Source organism: Sarcophilus harrisii, chromosome 3 (assembly GCF_902635505.1).
Source record: "Sarcophilus harrisii chromosome 3, mSarHar1.11, whole genome shotgun sequence".
Lineage (NCBI taxonomy): Eukaryota > Metazoa > Chordata > Mammalia > Dasyuromorphia > Dasyuridae > Sarcophilus > Sarcophilus harrisii.
The window spans coordinates 444,946,562-444,960,896 of NC_045428.1; positions in this window are offsets into that span (position 1 = coordinate 444,946,562).

Genomic DNA, 14,335 nt, shown 5'->3' on the forward strand with positions numbered 1-14,335 from the left:
ATATATATAAAGGCTTACTTGCATAAAATACAGAAAGAGAAGATCAATGAATTGGGCTTGCAACTAAAAAAGCTAGGAAAAAAAGCAAATTAAAAACCCCCAAACAAATGCTAAACTTGAAATTCTAAAAATAAAAGGAGAGATGAGTAAAATTGAAAATAAAAACTATTGAATTAATAAAAAAAACTGAGTTGGTTTTATGAAAAACCCAACAAAATAGATAAATCTTTTGTTAATTTCATTAGCAAAAGGAAAGAGAAAAATTAAATTGTTAGTCTCAAAAATGTAAAGGGAGAACTTTATAATAATGAAGAGGAAATTAGAGCAATAATTAGGAGTTACTTTGCCCAACTTCATGCTAATAAATTTGATAACCTGAGTGAAAAGGAGTAATACCTACAAAAATATGGATTGCCCAGATTAACAGAAGAGGAAATAAATTACTTAAATAGTCCCATTTTAGAAAAAAAGAAATAGAACAAGCTATTAATCAACTCCCTAAGAAAAATCCCCAGGACCAGATGAATTTACATCTGAATTCTACCAAACATTTAAAGAACAATTAACTCCAATACTATATAAACTATTTGAAAAAATAGGGAATGAAGGACTCCTACCAAATTCCTTTTATTACACAGACATGGTACTACCTAAACCAGGTAGGATGAAAGCAGAGAAAGAAAATTATTGACCAATCTCCCTAATGAACATTGATGCAAAAATCTTAAATAAAATATTAGCAAAGAGATTACAGAAAAGCATCCTCAGGATAATACACCATGACCAAGTAGGATTTATATCAGCAATGAAGGACTGGTTCAATATTAGGAAAACTATTAGCATAATTTACTATATCAATAACCAAAAACATATGATTATCTAAATAGATGCAGAAAAAGCATTTAATAAAACCCAACATCCATTCCTATTAAAAACAGAATCGGAATAAATGAACTTTTCCTTAAAATAATCAGTAGCATCTATTTAAAACCATCATCAAGCATCATATGTAATGGTGATAAACTGAAACCATTGCCAATAAGATCAGGAGTGAAACAAGGTTGCCCATTATCACCATTACTATTCATAATGTATTAAAAATGCTAGCTTTGTCAACAAGAAAAGAAAAAGAGATGAAAGGAACTAGAATAGGTAATGAGGAAACCAAATTATCACTCTTTGCAGATGATATGATGGAATTCATAGAGAACCCTAGAGAATCAACTAAAAAACTATTAGAAATAATCCACAACTTTTAGCAAAGTTGCAGGATACAAAATAAATTCATATAAATCTTCAGAATTTTTATACATAACTAACAAAATCCAACAGCAAGAGATACAGAGAGAAATTCCATTTAAAATAACTGTGGATATATTATGGAATATTATTTTTCAGTAAGAAATGACCAACAGGATGATTTCAGAAAGGCCTGGAGAGACCTACATGAGCTGATGTTGAATGAAACGAGCAGGGCCAGGAGATCATTATATACTTCAGCAACAATACTATATGATGACCAGTTCTGATGGACCTGGCCATCTTCAGCAATGAGATGAACCAAATCAGTTCCAATGGAGCAGTAATGAACTGAACCAGCTACACCCAGCGAAAGAACTCTGGGAGATGACTAAGAACCATTACATTGAATTCCCAATCCCTGGGAATTGCCAACCTGCATTTTGATTTCCTTCACCGGCTAATTGTACAATATTTCAGAGTCTGATTCTTTTTGCACAGCAAAATAATGGTTTGGTCATGTATACTTATTGTGTATCTAATTTATACTTTAATATATTTAACATCTACTGGTCATCTTGCCATCTAGGGGAGGGGGTGGAGGGAAGGAGGGGAAAAATTGGAACAAAAGGTTTGGCAATTGTCAATGCTGTAAAATTACCCATGCATATAACTTGTAAATAAAAAGCTATTTTAAAAAAATAAAATAAAATAACTGTGGATAGTATAAAATATTTGGGAATCTATCTGCCAAGGGAAAGTCGGGAACTATATATTAGCAAAATTGCAAAACCTTTCCAAACAAATAAAGTCAGATCTAAACAGTTGGAAAAATATCAAGTGCTCTTGGATAGATTGAGTGAATATAATAAAGATGACAATACTACCTAAACTAATCTATTTATTTAGTGCTATACCAATCAAACTCCCAAGAAACTATTTTACTAACCTAGAAATAATAACAACAAAATTCATCTGGAAGAACAAAAGGTCAAAAATTTCAAGGGAATTAATGAAAAAAAAAATCAAATGAAGGTGGCCTAGCTGTACCAGATCTAAAATTATATTATAAAGCAGCGGTTACCAAAACCATTTGGTATTGGCTAAGAAATAGACTAGTTGATCAGTGGAATAGGTTAGGTTCAAAGGAGAAAACAGTCAATAACTTTAATAATCTAGTGTTTGACAAACCCAAAGACCCTAGCTTTTTGTAATGGGCTGAGGCTTGAGTTGATGCACTGGGGTCCCAAGCACGTGAGACTAAATAGTTATTGGACTATGCTCTATTAATATACATGCTTCGATAAAGAATGGCCTTCGCCCATTCTCTGTGCAAGTCCTGGTATGTTGTATAGGAAATGACAATTTTGGTGGGTAGAGGCAGGGAGACAGGAAGAGAGGCTGGGAGAGATTGGGCCTGGGTTCTATTCTGGTAGCAGCTGGTCGTGTGGCTTCTGGTCTAGCTAGCTTCTTGACTCAGCTGCACACATTGTTATTGCCCATTCTCTTCTACCTCCGATCTTTCTTCACTGAGAATAAAGATTGATGATTTTCCCCTAACCTGAATTCCTGACTCCGGCTGATTTTAAAATACGCGGTCATCACAGCTTTTGGGATAAGAACTCATGATTTGACAAAAACTGCTGGAAAAATTGGAAACTAGTATGGCAGAAACTAGGCATTGACCCACACCTAACAACATATACCAAGATAAGGTTGAAATGGGTTCATGATCTAGACATAAGGAATGATATTATAAACAAATTAGAAGAACATAGGAGAGTTTACCTTTCAGATCTGTGAAAGAGGAAGGAATTCGTGACCAAAGAAGAACTAGAGAACATTATTGATCACAAAATAGATAATTTTGAATATAATTAACTTAAAAAGGTTTTGTACAAACAAAACTAATGCAGACAAGATTAAAAGGGAAGCAATAAACTGGGGAAACATTTTTACATTCAAAGGTTCTGATAAAGGCCTCATTTCTAAAATATATAGAGAATTAACTCAAATTTATAAGAATTCTAGCCATTCTCCAACTGATAAATGATCAAAGGATATGAACAGAAAATTTTCAGATGAAGAAATTGAAATTATTTCTACTCCCATAAAAAGGTGCTCCAAATCACTATTGATCAGAAAAATGCAAATTAAGACAACTTTGAAATACCATTATACACCTCTCAGATTGGCTAATCTGACAGGAAAAGATAATGACAAATGTTGGAGGGGATGTGGGAAAACTGGGACACTTTTACATCGTTGGTGGAAGGAACTGTGAATGAATCCAATCATTCTGGAGAGCAGTTTGGAACAATGCTCAAAAAGTTATCAAACTGTGCATACCCTTTGATCCAGCAGTGGTACTACTGGGATTATATCCCAAAGAGATTATAAAGAAGGGAAAGGGACCTGTATGTGCACGAATGTTTGTGGCAGCCCTTTTTGTAGTGGCTAAAAACTGGAAACTGAATGGATGTCCATCAGTTGGAGAATGGTTGAATAAATTGTGGTATATGAAAATTATGGAATATTACTGTTCTGTAAGAAATGACCAACAGGATAATTTCAGAAAGACCTGGAGAGACTTACATGAACTGATGCTGAGTGAAATGAGCAGGACCAGGAGATCATTATATACTTCAACAACAATACTATATGATGACCAGTTCTGATGGACCAGGCCATCCTCAGCAATGAGATCAACCAAATCATTTCTAATGGAGCAGTAATGAACTGAACTAGCTATGCCCAGAAAAAGAACTCTGGGAGATGACTAAAAACCATTACATTGAATTCCCAATCCCTATATTTATGCACACCTGCATTTTTGATTTCCTTCACAAGCTAATTGTACAATATTTCAGAGTCTGATTCTTTTTCTACAGCAAAATAACGTTTTGGTCAGGTATACTTATTGTGTATCTAATTTATATTTTAATATATTTAACATCTACTGGTCATCCTCCCATCTAGGGGGGGGGAGGTAAGAGGTGAAAAATTGGAACAAGAGGTTTGGCAATTGTTAATGCTGTAAAGTTACCCATGTATATATCCTGTAAATAAAAGGCTATTAAATAAAAAAAAAAAAAAAAAAAAGAAATGACCAGCAGGATGATTTCAGAGAGGCCTGGAGAGACTTACATGAACTGATGCTGAGTGAAATAAGCAGAACCAGGAGACCATTATACATGGAAACAACAAGACTATACAATGATCAATTCTGATGGACATGGCTCTCTTCAACAATGAGATAATTCAAACCAGTTCTAATTGTCCAGTGATGAAGAGAGCCTTCTACACCCAGAGAGAGGCCTGTGGGAACTGAATGTGTACCACAACATAGCATTTTCACGCTTTCTGTTGATGTTTGCTTGCACTTTGTTTTCCTTCTCAGGTTTTTTCTTCCTTCTTGATCCGATTTTTCTTATGCAGCAAGATAACTGTATAAATATGTATGTGTATATATATATATATTGGATTTAACATATTTTAACATATTTAACATGTATTGGACTATCTGCTATCTAGGGGAGGAGGTGGGGGTAAGGAGGGAAAAATTTGGAACAGAAAGTTTTGCAAGGGTCAATGTTGAAAAATTACTCATGCATATGTTTTGTAAATAAAAAGCTTTAATTAAAAAAATGTAAAAAATAAAAATAAAAAATAATCAATTAAAAAAAAAAACAAGTGTATTGGAATTGTCATGAATCATATCACTGTTGAGAAGAGCCAAGTCCACTGCCATTATGTGATATGGTATCACATAATCTGTGTACAATGTTCTTTTGGTTCTAGTCCCTTCACTTAACACCAGTTCATGTAAATCTCTTCAGGCCTTTCTGAAATCATCCTGTTGATCATTTCTTATAGAACAATAATATTCCATAACATTCATAAACCATAACTTATTCAGCCATTCCCCAACTGAAAGTTATCTAGTCAGTTTCCAGGTCCTTGCCACCACAAAAAGAGCAGCTGCAAATATTTTTGCACATGTGGGTCCTTTCCCTTTTTTATGATCTCTTTGTAGATCATAAAAGCATCCATAAAAGATCATAAAAGATCCAACAGTAGAAACACTGCTGGATCAAAGGTATCCACAATTTGATAGACCTTTGGATATAGTTCTTAATTGCTCTCCAGACCAACTGGATCAATTCACAGTTCCACCAACAATATATTAATGTCCCATTTTTCCCACATCCCTCCCCCCAACATTTATCATTATCTTTTCCTGTCATCTTAGCCAATCTGAGAGGTGTTAAGTGGTACCTCATAATTGTCTTAATTTGCATTTCTCTAATAAACAATGATTTAGAGCATTTTTTTCATATGACTAGAAATAGCTTTAATTTCTTTGAAACTTGTTCATATACTTTGACCATTTATCAGTTGGAAAACAGCTTATATTCTTATAAACTTAAGTCAATTCTCTATGCATTTTAGAAATAAGGCCTTTAGATATGAACAATTTTCAGATGAAGATATTGAAACTATTTCTAGTCATATGAAAAGGTGCTCTACATTTATTTCATTCATTGTATTTATATTATTCCCAGTAAATAGAAAAAAGCTTGGTAAATGGTAGATACTTAATATATGTTTTCTGACTGATTTCATTTATAGGAGTTTCTTACTCGGGAATTCTCAGCACCAAATAAATTCAGATTTTTTAAAATTATAAAATATATGAACTAAGTCACAAATCCTACTCAGAATTATCCTTGCTCTTGGTTTAGTTTCATTGGGTTTTCTTCAGGCATATTTTGAGGCATTTCTTCCATGCATTTAATTTGTAAATCTAACAGTTTAATTATCTCCTTTGTGAAATCTGAGATTTACTAACATTTGAAACTGTCTTATATAAGAGACTAGTTTGGAAAGGTCTAGAAAAGCCTGCAATAAAGTGACAATTTTAGATGGTTTTGGAATTTAAAAAAAAGGGGGGATGCTTTGCTCTAAATCATTACTGATCAGACAAATGCAAATTAAAACAACTCTGAGACACCACTACACATCTCTCAGATTAAATAAAATGACAGGAAAAGATGATGACAAATGTTGGAGGGGATGCAGTAAAATTGGGATACTAATATATCGTAAATGGAACTATGAACAGATCCAACCATTCTGGAGGGCAATTTGAAACTATGTTCAAAAAAATTATCAAATTGTGCATACCTTTTGATCCAGCAGTGTTACTACTGAGCTTATATCCCAAAGAGATCTTAAAGGAGGGAAAGGGACCCACATGTGCAAAAATGTTTGTGGCAGCCCTTTTTGTAGTGGCTAGAAATTGGAAACTGAGTGGATGCCCATCAGTTGGAGAATGGCTGAATAAGTTATGGTATATGAATGTTATGGAATATTATTGTTCTGTAAGAAACAACCAGCAAGATGATTTCAGAGAGGCCTAGAGAAACTTACATGAACTGATGCTAAATGAAATGGGCAAAACCATGAGATCACTGTACCCAACAACAAGATTATATATGATGATCAACTCTGATGGACGTGGTTCTCTTCAACAATGAGATGATTCAGACCAGTTCCAATTGTTTAGTTATTAAGAGAACCATCTATACCCAGAGGGGGGAATGTGGCAATTGAATGTGGTTCACAACATAGCATTTTCACTCTTTTTATTGTTGTTTACTTGCATTTTATTTTGATTCTAATTTTTTTCTGGTTTGATTTGATTTTTCTTCTGTGGCAGGATAATTGTATAAATATGTGTGCATATATTGGATTTAACATGTATTTCTACCATGTTTAACATATTTTGGACTGATGAGATGTGAGAATTGTGGGTAAGAGATCCCCTCTGGTCGATGTCACAGATCCCTTGCGAAAGAATTCGCAAACCCAGAGTCTGTGCCAAAAGGGGATTTATTTACACTAAGAAAACAGCTTGCTAGGAAAACAGCTTTCTTAGTGGGCCAGATTCTATCAGGACTATTGCAACGATGGGTTTGCACTGAAAAGAAGATATCTTCATCAGTGGGCAAAATCCTGTTAGGACTTCTGGGCAATATAGCGCTAGATATATTGGGGCTGCTTTGATCTTTGGCCCCCAGTAGGGGCCTAATCTCTGGATGAATGTAAGAGAATGATATTTAATTCAATTCATTTCAAAATCTCATTCAAAAAATGAATGAGATTACTTATCTTGGGAGGTTCCCTAATGGACAGAAGGGTGTGCCCTTCCTAGAGAAGATTCCTAGACTCCTGAATCATCTTTCCCCCACAGATTAAAGGGGACAAAATTTACATCAGGACTACTTGTCATCTAGAGGATAGGGTGGGGGAAAGAGGGGATAATTAGAACACAAGGTTTTGCAAGGGTTAATGTTGAAGAATTTTCCACACATATGTTTTGAAAAATAAAAAGCTTTAATAAAGAAAAAAAAAAGAAATAAGGCCTTTATGAGAGCCCTTAGATGCAAATTCCCACCGCTCCCCCCTTTCCCTCCCCCCACCCCGTTTTCTGCTTTTCTTCTAATCTTGGCTACATTGGTTTTGTTTGTATGAAAACTTTTTAATTTAATATAATAAAAATTATCAATTTTGCATTTTATAATGTTCTATTGTTCTTCTTTGTCAATAAATTCCTTCCTTTTCCATAAATCTCAGAGGTAGACTATCATTTGTTCTCCTAATTTGCTTATATAATCACCCTTTATGTCAAATCAAGAACCCATTTCAGCTTTATCTTGGTATAAGGCGTTAGGTGCTGGTCAATACCTAGTTTCTGCCATACTTCTTTCCAATTTTCCCAGCAATTTTTGTCAAGTAGTGAGTTCTTATTCCAGAAGCGAAGTCTTTGGATTTATTAAATAGTAGATTACTATAGTTATTGACTACTGTGTCTCATGAACCTAACTTATTCCACTGACCAACTACTCTCTTTCTTACCCAGTAGCAAATGGTTTTAATGACCACTGCTTTATAATATTTTAGGTGTGTATGCCCTATTTTTAATTCAGTTTCTGTATATGTGTTGACTTCTCCTATTGAAGGGACCTTGAAACTCTAAAACTCCTTGAAAGACAAATTTTCCTTGAATCCTGCCACTGTGGGGACCCTGCTCGAGGACAAACAGCTTCATTCTGTAACTTAGGTGGGGCTGGTTGAGTTGGAGCTGGAGATATCAGTCCAGTTGAAATGGAGAAATACCATTCAATTCAAGATTTTCTCAATTCCAGCTCAAGCTGAAATCCAGCTTGTAGATAAAAAGAGCCAACTTGGAACCCCACCCACTAGCCCCATCAAGAGCAACCCCCAGCTCATAGCCAAGGCTTATAAAACAGCCAATCTAAAACCCTCTCTTCACAGAGGTCCTAACATGCCATGCCTTGCCATGCTATGCCAAGGAAACCTCTGCCCACTGGAATAATATTCTCTTCCAGCACTACCCTCTCTTTATCCTCACCTATTTCCCTAATGAGACTTTATGCTTTTCTGTCAGGATTTCTCTACTAGAAACTTTACTTAAGCTGACTTCCCAATGCCTATAATCAACCTCTTTTATCAATCTAGGATTTGGGGTTTGTAAATTCCTTTACAGACAATCCCTATGCTGCCAAAAGGGGATTCCCCAAAACTCCCTACCCTTGCTCCAAATCCCAAGGGGGTGTAGGGGAGCCATACCTCTCCATTTGGTTCCCCAAACCCCAAACCTGCCACTATCATTTAACTCCCTGACCACCAGGAGCCCTAATCTTATTTTGGTTCCTTAAATCTAGACCTCATCATTTGGTTCCCTGACAGAAGGGAACCCAAAACCTAAACCTCATCACTATTAGAACATAAGCTTCTTGACATTAGGGACTAATTTGCTTCTATTTGTGTCCCATTTTGCTTATTCATTCATTCATTCCAATCACATTGTTATTTGCTATTTCTGCATTGTTATTTCTATTTGGATTTGTAGTTTATACCCAAAGTAGATCTACAATAACTCTTGAAGAAAATAAATAAAGCAAACACTTAGACAAAAGGAAACCAATGGATATTGTTTTTTGGCATTGGGGAAATTTTTGACAATGTTACAGAGAAGGTTATTTTGCAAATTCCATTATAATGGGATGAGAGCAACATCTATCCCAGGCAGGAATTAGAGACAGGAAACAAAGAATAGCTGTAAATAGGCAAATCTTTGTATGGTAAAGTTTAATACAATGGGTCCTCTAGAAATGGGTGCTAGGATAGATTATATTACATTTTTATCAATTAGAAGAAAGAGTATGTAATTGAATATCCAAGAAGACAATAAAGTTTTCTAGCTATTGAAATGCCAAGATGAGGCAGATACTAGAAAGCTGTGCGAATAAATAGAAAAGTTGCAGATAAATTGGTAAATATGGAAAGGGTAACTATAAGGTCATAAAAGAATCATTGACTTTGAGGTTTCCTTAGAGTCCAAGCAACCACCAGCAAAAGAAGCATGTATGTCAGTGAAATAGTCTGAATTCTACTAATGAGTTATAAAGGAATTCTGGAATCATTTGTTCTTTGTTTCTTAAATATGAATGTCCTTTAAAAAGGGGGGTAGGGGGGAGGAGTGAGAAAGTATGCTATAATCATTAGTTTAGTTTACCATGCCTATGACAGCTTGTTTGCATCATGAGGCCAAACCCCAAGTGCCCTGTCCATATGGTAAATCCCAAACTGTAGATATACTACAGAAAATAAAATAAAATGGCTTTGTGTATATTTTCCTGATAAATCTAAATATAAAAGAATAACAAATGTCACAGAGATTAATATTTAAATTGTTTCTGATAGTGACATTACCTTATTTTTTTTATTATTATTATAGCTTTTAATTTACAAGATATATGCATGGGTAATTGTATAGCATTGACAATTATCAAACTTTTTGTTCCAATTTTTCCCCTTCTTCCCCTCACCCCCTCCTCCAGATGGCAGGTTGACCAATACGTGTTAAATATGTTAAAGTATAAGTTAAGTACAATATATGTATATATGTCCATATAGTTATTTTTCTGTACAAAAAGAATTGGACTTTGAAATAGTGTACAATTACCCTGTGAAGGAAATCAGAAATGCAGTTGGACAAAAATAGAGGGATTGGGAATTCTATGTAGTGGGTTCATAGTCATCTCCCAGAGTTCTTTCACTGGGTGTAGCTGGTTCAATTCATTACTGCTCTATTGGAACTGATTTGGTTGATCTCCTTGTAGAACAGGGCCATGTCCATCATAATTGATCATCATATAGTATTATTGTTGCAGTATATAATGATCTGCTGATCCTGCTCATTTCAACGTTGCCTTATTTTAAAAATAACTATTATCAAGCATTGCAATTATTTTAGAAATAGGAAATTGAAATCATAGTTTTTCTGAGCAGGAATGTTTGTTTGCTCGGAAGACTCTGTTTGCTATGTTCAAGAAAGGATTGAGTGCTGGGTGGGAAAGTATATTTATCTTTTTTTTTTATTATAGCTTTTTATTTACAAGTTATATGCATGGGTAATTTTACAGCATTGACAATTGCCAAGCCTTTTGTTCCAATTTTTCCCCTCCTTCCACCCATCCCCTCCCCCAGATGGCAGGTTGACCAATACATATTAAATATGTTAAAGTATAAATTAAATACAATATAAGTAGTATATTTATCTTTTACTTTTTTATTATTTACAGTGTAAACAAATATAAACATTTCAACATACAAAAAAGAGAAAGGCTTGACTGAGAAACAACTTATAATGTACAATGTTACATATATGTAACTTTTAAGAGTAATATAAAAATGTTCTTTTTGTTATGGTCTGTACCTTTTTATTTTCTTCTGTACATTTTTTAGAAAAATATTTATTGATTTTTTGGGGGTACTACTGCAACACAATAACATACTATCCCCATTCTATGTAGAAAACCATTCTTGTAAGTAATATGCATAGCCCAACAAAATGGATCAATTCTGTGGCCATATCTATTCTGCATCTGAAATCTCCTCTCTGTCATGAGGTAGATGTTTCATCATCATTCTTTTGAAGTTGCTCTTGTTTATTACTCTGATAAGAATTTTGAGGTTTATATTGATGGGGTTTCTTTGGGCAAAAATACTGGAGTGATTTGCCATTTCCTTCTCCAGTAGATTAAGAAAAACATAGGTTAAGTGACTGACCAGCATCACGTAGTTAAAATTTGAATTCAGCCCTTTTTGATATCAAGCCCAGCACTCTATCAACTCAAGCACCTGACTGCCCTCTGCATACACTCTGCTTACACTCACTGAGTCATCCACCATTTCTCCGAATCTGTCATATTCATTATTTTTATAGCATAATATTCTGTTATATTCATAAGCCAAATTCAGTCATCCATTCCTCAGATAAACAGTATTTTGCTTCTCTCTAAATAGTGCTACTACAAATATTCTTGTACCTATGGTTCCTTTTCTTCTATCTTTAATGTTTGAGATATCTACCTAATGTATCACAGGATCAGAGGATATGTTCACGTTCCTAATTTCAGGGTATGGTTTCAAATTGTTTTCTAGAATGATTGAATCAGTTTTCAACTCCACCAATAGTGCATTAATGTGTCAATTCTCCCACAACTCCTCCAACAACTGTTATTTTCTTTCATTGTCATCATTTTCAATCTGATAGGTATGAGGTAGAAAATAAAAATTATTTTAATTTAAACTTCCCTAATTTTTAGTGACTTGGAGAATTTTTTTGAATGAATATTGAAGTTCACATTTCATTTGAGAACTATCTATTCATATTCTTTGACGCTTTATCTATTATAGAATAACTCTTTTTTTATATTTACATACAAGGGAAAACTGGCCAATGAGACTCCAGTTCTTATGACCATATGTAGCATATTCAGCCTAATGCAATGTCCCATTTCTACTTCATATTTTTGTGACTGATTCTGCTCCATTTACAGTGTATTGAGAAAAGGCTTTTCTTTAGTCAATGCCAGCATTTATGGGCAGCTAGAGAGAAGCCTGGCCAAGCCTAGCAGTGGATTTATATCAGATTTGCTTTCTGTAAGTAAGGATACATTGAAAAGTGAACATGATAGGGTAAATGCTTAGTAGCAGCCATTTTTAATTAAGCCCATTCTCCTCAGTAACTGAAATGTAGGGAAGAATCTGCCCCAGGTTTGGAGGGATTTCTTGTGCTTATATTCATCTTATGTCTTCTCAGAAAAATATACCTTTGTAAAAGCTAACTGATGCCAATTGGCTAAATGATAATAAATTGATAATTAATAAGCCAACCAATGATAGAAAATACTATGTTGGTGATTAAATTGGTGATTAAATGTTGAGGAGAATACACTGGAATGGTGAGTAATGACATTAGAAAGGCACAGCATCCCTTTAGGAGTACCCCTAGAACCCTTAGGAGAAGAGTTAACCTTACTCTGCAGGCCCCAACTTGTCAATGTTTAATAGGAGTTAGGATAAGGACCTCCAAAACTTCATTATAAATTCTTCATATATCATGAATATTAGATATTTATCAGATAAAATTCTTTTAAAGATTTTCCCCAGGTGTTTCCCCTTTTAATTCTAACTGCAATTATCATACCTATGTAAAAGCTTTTCAATTTTATGTAATTAAAATCAGCCTTTTTAATCTTTTCTGGTCACCTCTATCTCTTGTTTAGTGTTTCCATGCTGGGTGTTGTGAATTACTTACATTCTTGGCAGGCAGGTTCAAGTTCACATAAATGTTTATTTTGAACATTTTCCTCTAAGCTGAGGGAGAGAAAGAGAAAGAAAGACAGAGAGCCAGAGAAACAGAGGGAGAAAGAGAGAGAGAAAGAGAGACAGGCAGACAGACAGACAGAGACAGAGAGAGAGAGAGAGAGAGAGAGAGAGAGAGAGAGAGAGAGGGAAACAGAGAGGGGAGAGAAGGGGAGGGATGAGAGGGAAGGGAGAGAGGGGGAGAGGAAGGAGGGGGCATTCATTATGCATGGAATAAAGTGCAAAATGGCCAGCCAAGAAAGAAGACAATAACTCCAGTGTACAAATTGTTTTGCTCAAGGCAACTTACTGACTTTCAGTTAAAGAAAAGTCAGTCTAAATTAGAGCAGTTTCTGAAAAAAGAAAAACAAGGTAGTTGTATGCCAGGTGAAAACAACTACAGTTGGCAGAAATATAGGATGTTGTGTTGTCCAGCCTGAGGCAGGAAAAGAAGCTGCTAAATTATTATTATGGTGAAATAATTCTTTGGGGGTGGGTGAGGAGTAAAATGGGAGAATGACTATTTTTGGATATCATTACTGTTTACATATATATATATATTGTGACTTTTGGCCTCTGAAATATCATTTTTGCTGATAGTTCAAACAATTGAGCTTTAGGAGAAAAAAGCTGGGGTTTGTTGTTATTGTTGTTGTAGAAGGCTCACTTTTGAGATTAGTAAAACCCAATATTCACTAACTTTAAAGTATAGTAATTTGGGGAGGCTGAGTTTGTGGGACTACTGGAATAGATAAAATAATAAAATCATAGAAAACAGAATTGGAAGAATCCTTAATGGTATTTTAGTCCAATACTCCCCATCCCCCCACTTTTTTAAAAAATTTGCAAACAAGGAAATAGCCACTCAGTGAAGTGACTTGTTCACGTCATACTTGAGCAAGAAGTGATTAAGTTAAGTTCCATACTTCAGCTCCAGTGGCTCTAAGACCTAAGCTCACCGTCCTATTATGACCTCTGCTATTTTTCTCCACTTTAAAATGATAATTATATATTCTTCTAAAATATGATGCTGCTAAGTTTTGCACCTTGAAATGTAAGATTTTGTTCTAATGTTTGTAATCTCCATGACACAAGTCATCATTTAGATTATTTAATGATGAAAAATGGTACAAGAGAGAAAATGGTATCCCTACTCTAGCAGTTCTGCCACTGTTCTATTTTGAAAGGACTGGGTCTCAATTGCTGATCTGCTGTGATTAAGACCCTCAGACTGGCTTTCCTGGACACTGTGGAAGCTGACATCCCAGTGAGAATGTCCTTTCCTGAAGTCCTTCCAATTTATCTTGAGCTGGAGAATGGTCTCATTCCATCTCTTGGAAGATTATTCAGATGT